The 7,219-nt window shown below is 48.8% G+C and overlaps 1 long non-coding RNA gene across 2 annotated transcripts; it reads right to left on the reverse strand.

Annotated features, from left to right (window-relative positions):
• Positions 1-1,013: 1,013 nt before the first annotated feature.
• LOC134526841 (uncharacterized) lies at positions 1,014-6,515 on the reverse strand. 2 transcript variants are annotated; one of them, XR_010074039.1, is made up of 3 exons: positions 5,100-6,515; positions 2,727-3,250; positions 1,014-2,642 (listed from the first exon to the last, which is right to left on the reverse strand). It is a non-coding gene; the product is annotated as an uncharacterized LOC134526841 (long non-coding RNA). The 2 variants fall into 2 exon arrangements; XR_010074040.1 differs by lacking the exon at positions 5,100-6,515 and having other exon boundaries at positions 2,727-2,782; positions 3,188-3,661.
• Positions 6,516-7,219: the final 704 nt, after the last annotated feature.

The following is a 7,219-nucleotide window of genomic DNA, read 5'->3' on the forward strand; positions in this document are numbered from 1 at the left end:
ATTCACAGATCAGGTTGGTTACAAGAATTCACATAGTAAATTGCTTAGTCATTAGCACAACATGTTTTCTACCTTCTCAGTTCCCGTTTTTCCCATGTACTAACTCCATCTTCTACCACCTGTTTTGCCCTTAATCTAATCTCTCATAGTAGGGAGGCTGGCTCACATGGCCATTTTCTCTCAGACACATTCCTACACCTTCCCACTACCTCTCTCTTTTTTCCCCGGGATCATCTTCACTCCCAACTTGTCTACATCCTGCCCCTGGGCAATGCAGGGTGACAGGGAGTGGAGGCTGTGGTCAGTTCATCTCATGTTTTCTCTGCCACTCCTTCCTTCTTCTGCTCTTTTCTGCTCCAACATGGGGTCCTCCATGCATCGCAGGGGACTCTGTGCTCCCTGCCAGCACTGCTGATGGGCTCAGCTTTGACCAGCAGCAGGTCCATCTCAGAGCTGGAACTGGCTGTGCCCAACATGGGGGCAGCTTCTGGTGTCCTCTCACAGAACCCACCCCTGCAGCCCCTGTCCCCCACAACTCAGCTAACAAAACCTTGTCATGTAAATCCAATACAACAGCAATTGGCTACAGGGCGGGGGTGAAAAATAGGGAAAGGGAGACACAGGGGAAAGAAAACAGCAATGGGCTACAGACCAGAGAGGAAGAAGCAACAGGGAGCCACAGAGAGAGAAACAAAGAATAATGATGAGCTACAGAGCATAGAGGGAGGAATTAAAAATGGTGACAGTGAGGTGGACAGAGATAGACTGAGAAATACCAAAAAAACCTCAATAACCTGAAGGGGAGAGACAGAGGAATTAAACAATAGGGGCAGGGAGACAGACAGAGGGAATGATGAAGGCAGAAATTGGCTGTGGGACAGATGTTTTAATATGATAACATCCTTTATATAATATAGTAGCTACAGGTTTTTATTTTGAACTCCTATTTTTATACATATTGAAAAATATGTTTATGTATATAAAAGAAATTGTTCTTTATTTCAATGCCTCATACCCATATATACAGGTTTTATTATTTATTTTTTTAAACACACATTCCCCCCATGCGTTTTCAGGAATTTTTGGTCTGTGAACTACCTCTTTTAAGGGGAACCCCATGTGACACACACACTGCCCCCCCACAAAAAGGGTCTTGTTTTGACTTAGAAATACCATCCAGAGTGCAACTACAACCTGCCATTTTAAGAAAAAAAAAAAAAACACAAACATTACACCCTACACAAAGCAGCCTTAACATGTTTGAGATGCAGTCTGCTTCACTACTGCTGAAAAGCCCCTGCCACATAGCTCTGCTCATCCCCTCCCAAAAAAAACACTAATTAAAGAGCTGCCCACACCACCTGCTGATGGCTACTTGATGGGAGTTGACTGTACCACCTTTGCCTCAACAGTCTCGTTAGATCAACATATTAACCATAGACTCTTTTGCTGTTCCACCTACCCCTGACTCTACATGACCGGGCAGAGCAGCTCCAAGCCAAATACACACAAGCACAGCCCAACACTACACAGAACACTACAAACAATGCCTCTCACCGATGAGAGAAAACCCTCAGCAAGAAGGATGACACCCTGACATAAGTGACTGTCAGGCAAGAAGACCTGTGGGCCCACAACAGTGACATAAGAAGGCTCTAGGGAAAGCCCAGGAATGAGTACAACGTAATGGCCCTGGACAACGAGTGACTCCCAAACTGAGAAGATGTATGCGCAGGATGCCTGGCTTCAAGACCTAAGAACTTAAGGATGCAGGAAAGAAGTCCCAGTCACTGAAAACAGGTGGCTAGAGAACAGAGCTGCTCCCGCAGCCAGGAACAATGCTGCAAATGGGGACCGTCCAGAAACTTCTGAGATGCAAGAATGATCCATGCTTTAAGCTTATAACACAAGAAAAGCGGCACCCAACTGGGGCAATGCCAATGAGTACAGACATTCAAGATTCTGGGGATGGTGCCTGAAGTACAGACCGTGCTCCTCAAGTGTAAAGAGGACATCAAGACGCAAGGAAGGTTTAAGACACAGAAGACAGACCACACAAACAACACAAAAGACACAGGCTGGAACTGCCCTGCCTGGCTCATGCTAGCATTCTGCTGAAGACTAACCTGCTCCCTTTAACTGCCTAAAGTGGGCTGCTCCAGGACAGCCCTCTGCCCTTCTCTAACTTTAAGATGCCTCCCTGAAACTCCCAAACTTCTCCCCTCCTCCCAAACCCTCCCCAGCCCTGGTCACTCAACTTAGCTTTCAAAGGGCTGGGGGTCTTACATCCCATGTCAACGGAAAAAAAAAAAAAAAAACAGCACATCAACTGTCTGGGACATTCCTGTAGTCACCACATTCCTCTTCATCATCTGCAATTAAAGAAAACCAAACAGTGACAGAAAGAAGTTTCAGAGAGGTCAGTGCCAACCTCTTCCACAATTTCCCCTTCCTCAAAAGCACAATGGGATTCCACTCACCTGCTCATTCCAGAGTCAGACACTGTGGCCATCATTGCTTAAGATACCAAGAAAGAAAATGACTGTTGCACATGTGAGAAGTCACCAGCCCCAAGCTCCTCCTCGCTACTGCCTCACCTCACCTCTGATGCTCATCCACTTCCAAGATGGCTCACAGGGCACCTGCAAAACCAGAAGGTAAATACTTAACCAAGTTGACACATAATACTTCACTATTAGACACCATGCGGCCCACAACCGCCTCACCTTCTCAGCCTGCTCATCAGCATGCAGCTTAGTCCCTCTGAGCCTGAGACCTGCACCTGAAAAAAAAAAAAAAGAGCCAACCAAAAGGCATATGCTAAGATACTGCCCAAAACCTCAGCCTGCCCACAGCCGTTCCTGTCTCCTACTTCTTTACCCTGGCCTCTTGCCCACCTGCCCTCCATGGTTTTGGGCTGCCACTTTGAGGCTTACAGACCATCTGTAAAACAGATGCAAAGGACACTTAAAACTCTACCTACAATATAACATCTGAGAAGAACTGCTGCTTCAGCCCACTAGTCATTGCTCACCTTGCCCGAGTCATGTCCAGTGACAATATCCTGCTTTACTCATCACTTCACACCTTCAAAATTAAAAAAAACACACACACCACACCACCAAGCCGTAATATAGTCACATAGCCACCAGTCACATCTTCCCTCCAGCACCATGCACTGACCCACCTCCTTACGGGATCCCGCTTGCCTCCTCCATCACTCTTTGGTGCACATCTTATCCCTCTGCATCTGAAAAAATTAGTAAACAAGTCACCCAGATGCTGGTCAGTAGCTGAGCAATTCCAGGGGTCTTGTTTCCATTTAGGAATACCATCTAGGCTCCAATTACAGCCTGCCATTAAAAAAAATTTGACGCAACATTAATCCCCACACATACAAGCCTTAACACCTTCAATCTGCTTCACTACTGCCAAACAGGCCTTCCCATAAGGCTCCAATCATCTCCATAAACCACTATGGGAATGACTGTCCCTGACGATGGCTGCTTGATCCCAGATGACTGTACAACCTTTGGCTAAACAGTCTTGGCATATCAACATATTACCCATAGACTCTTATTGCTGTTCCACTTACCCCTGACTCTACACCCCCAGGCAGGGCAGCTCCATGCCAAACACACCCACATGCAGCCCAGCACCACACAGCACTGTAGACGACGTGACTCCAAGATGAGACAAAACTCCCCACAAGAATGACTTTCAGACAAGAGACACTGTTAGGAAAGAAGATCTACAGGGCCGCAGCGTTGACGTGAGGAGGCTCCATCGCAAAGCCATAAAAGAGTCAAATGTAATGGCCCATTACAAGAAGGTCCTGTCAAAACTGAGACGACGTATGTGCAGGAAGCCTGGCTTTGAGACCTGAGAAAGTAAGGATGCAGGGAAGAAACCCCAGTCTGTAAAAGTAGATGGTTCCTCTTCATCTGCAAGAGACTAGAACAGACCAGACCCTGTCGACACCCAAATCCAAATGCAAAACCACTATGACAGAGACTGATGAACCTGCCTCGCTTTCCTAGCCAACCCCAGGGCCAAAACTTTAGAAACCCCTTCTTTTCTCCTCAACTGTCAGGAAGGAACCTCACTTTTTTGTGACAGCTCCCATCCTGTATTTGCAACCCTGAACCCCCTGCATCAGCCACTCCTCAGGAGCTGCTCTTCTGAGCCATGGCCTGCATTCAGCAGGCACCTCCTATCTTCTGTCTTCCCACACACTCTGGACTCTGCTAGAGACGCACAAAATAAGTAATGCCCTGACACAATCTATGAGGGGCCTGCTGCCCGCTGCAAAAACTCTAGGGACACAGCAGCACTCTTTGGGAAAGGTGATGAGCTATGCCATACCCTGAATGACACTATGCCTTACATCCCTGCTGCTTTCTTGGGAAATGCTAAAATGCCATATGCAGATACATACAGAATGCTCACCCTAACCCCTACAAGATAATCTCATTATCAACCCAGTTAAGAGAAACAATACCAGCAACTTACACAGCATACTGCAAAACTGGTGAAAAAAAAAAAAAAACACAGTTCCACCTTCAATAGAGTCAGGAATTCTAAGAAAACGCAACACTCCTAGAATAAAGAAAAGCATACTACTAAACCCTCTGGGCACCCCCTAAACACTCATTACAGAGTTACTGACCTGTAAAAAGAGAAACAAAATAGCAGCATATGAGCCAACTTTCTACTATACAGGCGGCTGGATGTTTACTAATCCTAATTATCTTAACTCAGCCTTCTTACCTCTGTCTCTCTAAATGCCGAAACACGCCTGCCCAAACAGCTGAGCCTGTCCCAAAGCTGCAGCAAAGCGAGGGACCAGCAGAGCACCCACCCCACGGGGCCCAGCAGCAGAATGAGCTCCTGAGCCCGGGCTGGGGCTCATGTACCCCGGGCCCCGCCCACCGCCCTCAGGCCCCGCCCACCGCCCTTCCCACAATCCCCTGGGTAACGGGCGGGGCCAATCTCCCAGAAGACATAAAGACGGCCACAGGAGCAGCTCCTGCTTTTCTCCTGTTTTAAGTTCCCAACAGGCAGGGCACCACCCCTTTTTACTTCCATTTGGGACTCACCTCTGGTGATTCTCTTACTGCTTTTGTTTGAGTTCTGTCTAGTTGTTGCTCTGGAGAAGAAAATTCTGCAGGGGTCGCTTTATTTTTGCGATCTTCAGATATTTTTGTGTTTAACTGTTAATCGTGTTTTACGGTTTTGGAAGAGTGTTGGAAGCATATGATTTCCAGAAGACTGATGAGCATTTACGGGGTCCTGGGGGACTAAAGTGCCATAGAGACGCCGGTCGGAGGACTGAGGGGGCACTTCCGGGTTTCTGGAGGACTAAAGTGCCATAGAGACGCCGGTCGGAGGACTGAGGGGGCACTTCCGGGGTCCTGGAGGACCAAAGTGCCACGGAGACGCGCGTCGGAGGACTGAGGGGGCACTTCCGGGGTCCTGGAGGACCAAAGTGCCATGGAGACGCGCGTCGGAGGACTGAGGGGGCACTTCCCGGGTCCTGGAGGACCAAAGGGCCATGGAGACGCGCGTCGGAGGACTGAGGGGGCACTTCCGGGGTCCTGGAGGACCGCGGGGCCATGGAGATGGACACCAGGAAAACTGACGGGCGCTGACGGGGCGGCGGTAACACATAAGAGCCGATACTGGCGCACCGACAGCCGCTCTCGAGGCCGGGCGGGGGGCACCGATGCCGCTCCAGGTGGCGCGGAGCTCGCCGGAGTCCTGGCGGTCCTGGTTCGCCCTCCGGCTGCCGCTCTAACCCGCAGCGCTGACGGGGGCCAAGGCGGGCCGGGGGCGCGGCCAGGGAGAGCGGGAGACGGGGCCAGGGCGCACGCGCGGCTCCCCATCTGCAGGACCAGCCTTCAGCCGCAGGGCGGCAGCACCCCCTTAATTATCCTGCTCTCAGAACTCATTAGGGTGACGAGCGGTGACCGCTCTCAGCCCGCTTTGGTCCAGCCAGGGATCAGCTCTACCTTCCCTGCATTCGCAGCCCAGGCAGCGACAGCCGGTGCCTCTGCACCAAAAACCTGCGGAACAGGGGTTTTCCCCCCAGAATGAGCCCCAGGGACACTGCATTGCTCTGCGCAGGGCGCCTGGGCTGGGCTGGGGGCGGGTTGACAGCAGCTGGATCTCTGATGGAGATCAGGGAGGGAGGCTGGTGCCTTATCCACAATATAAGAATTGGTGATTTTGGCTTTCCCGCATTAAACTTTTTTATTTTTTCCTTTCTGGCTGCACAAATCCATATATAGCACAGACACTTACACTCATGCATCTGTTTACACATTATATAGATTTAGGGAATTTATATTATTTGTTTATGCTTATATAGAAAATCTGCTTAGACTTATGTATTAACACTTATGATACAGAATATCTATTTAGACTGTCTGCTTACACATCTATTTTGACACTAATATCTCTTTATAAATACATTTTTGTAAGTATTTTTATATTCTATGATCTTTTATATAACACAGAAGCACAGAATCATGGAATCCTTAGAGACAGAGGTTTTTATTTTGAATTTATTTTATATACATAAATTATTTCTCAATATATATATTTCTCATATATAAATGAGAGATTGTTCTCTATTTCAATGCCTCATGCCCATCGTTACAGGTTTTCACATTTTTTAATGCATTCCAAGAATTTTCAGACATTTTGTGGCTGTGACCTAGCTCTTCTGGGAGACCCTCATGTAACCCCCCCATCCCCCACTCACCTGCTCCTCCGCTGCATCATCACTGCCCCAATGACATTGGGGTACCCCAAACGACATCACCACCCCCTGAGACACACACAGACAGCCTTCTGTTCACCCCCAAAAAAGGCCCAAAATGACCAGACCCAGGGCTGGCCCCTTCCGCTCAGGGGGGCTCCGCCACCGGCTGCAAACCTGGGCTGGGGCATCTCTCGAGCAGCACAAGATGCCTACAGTGGGGCACCTGGAAAACAAAAATTCCCAATTATAACTCAGCATCTTAAGAAACAGCCTGGAAGAGAGCAGAGGAATTCCCTCAGACTGAAGTTCGGGACAGTAGCTGAGCTACAGGAGGATTCTGGGGAAACAGCACAGCCTGCAAAAGCCAGCGCCATCCAAACTCTTGAAGTCTGGATTAAGTCTAATTGCTACAATTTTGAACAACGTTCTTAGCGTAACAGTAAACCTTCTCGG

The sequence above is a fragment of the Chroicocephalus ridibundus genome, chromosome 24 (assembly GCF_963924245.1).
Source record: "Chroicocephalus ridibundus chromosome 24, bChrRid1.1, whole genome shotgun sequence".
Classification (NCBI taxonomy): domain Eukaryota; kingdom Metazoa; phylum Chordata; class Aves; order Charadriiformes; family Laridae; genus Chroicocephalus; species Chroicocephalus ridibundus.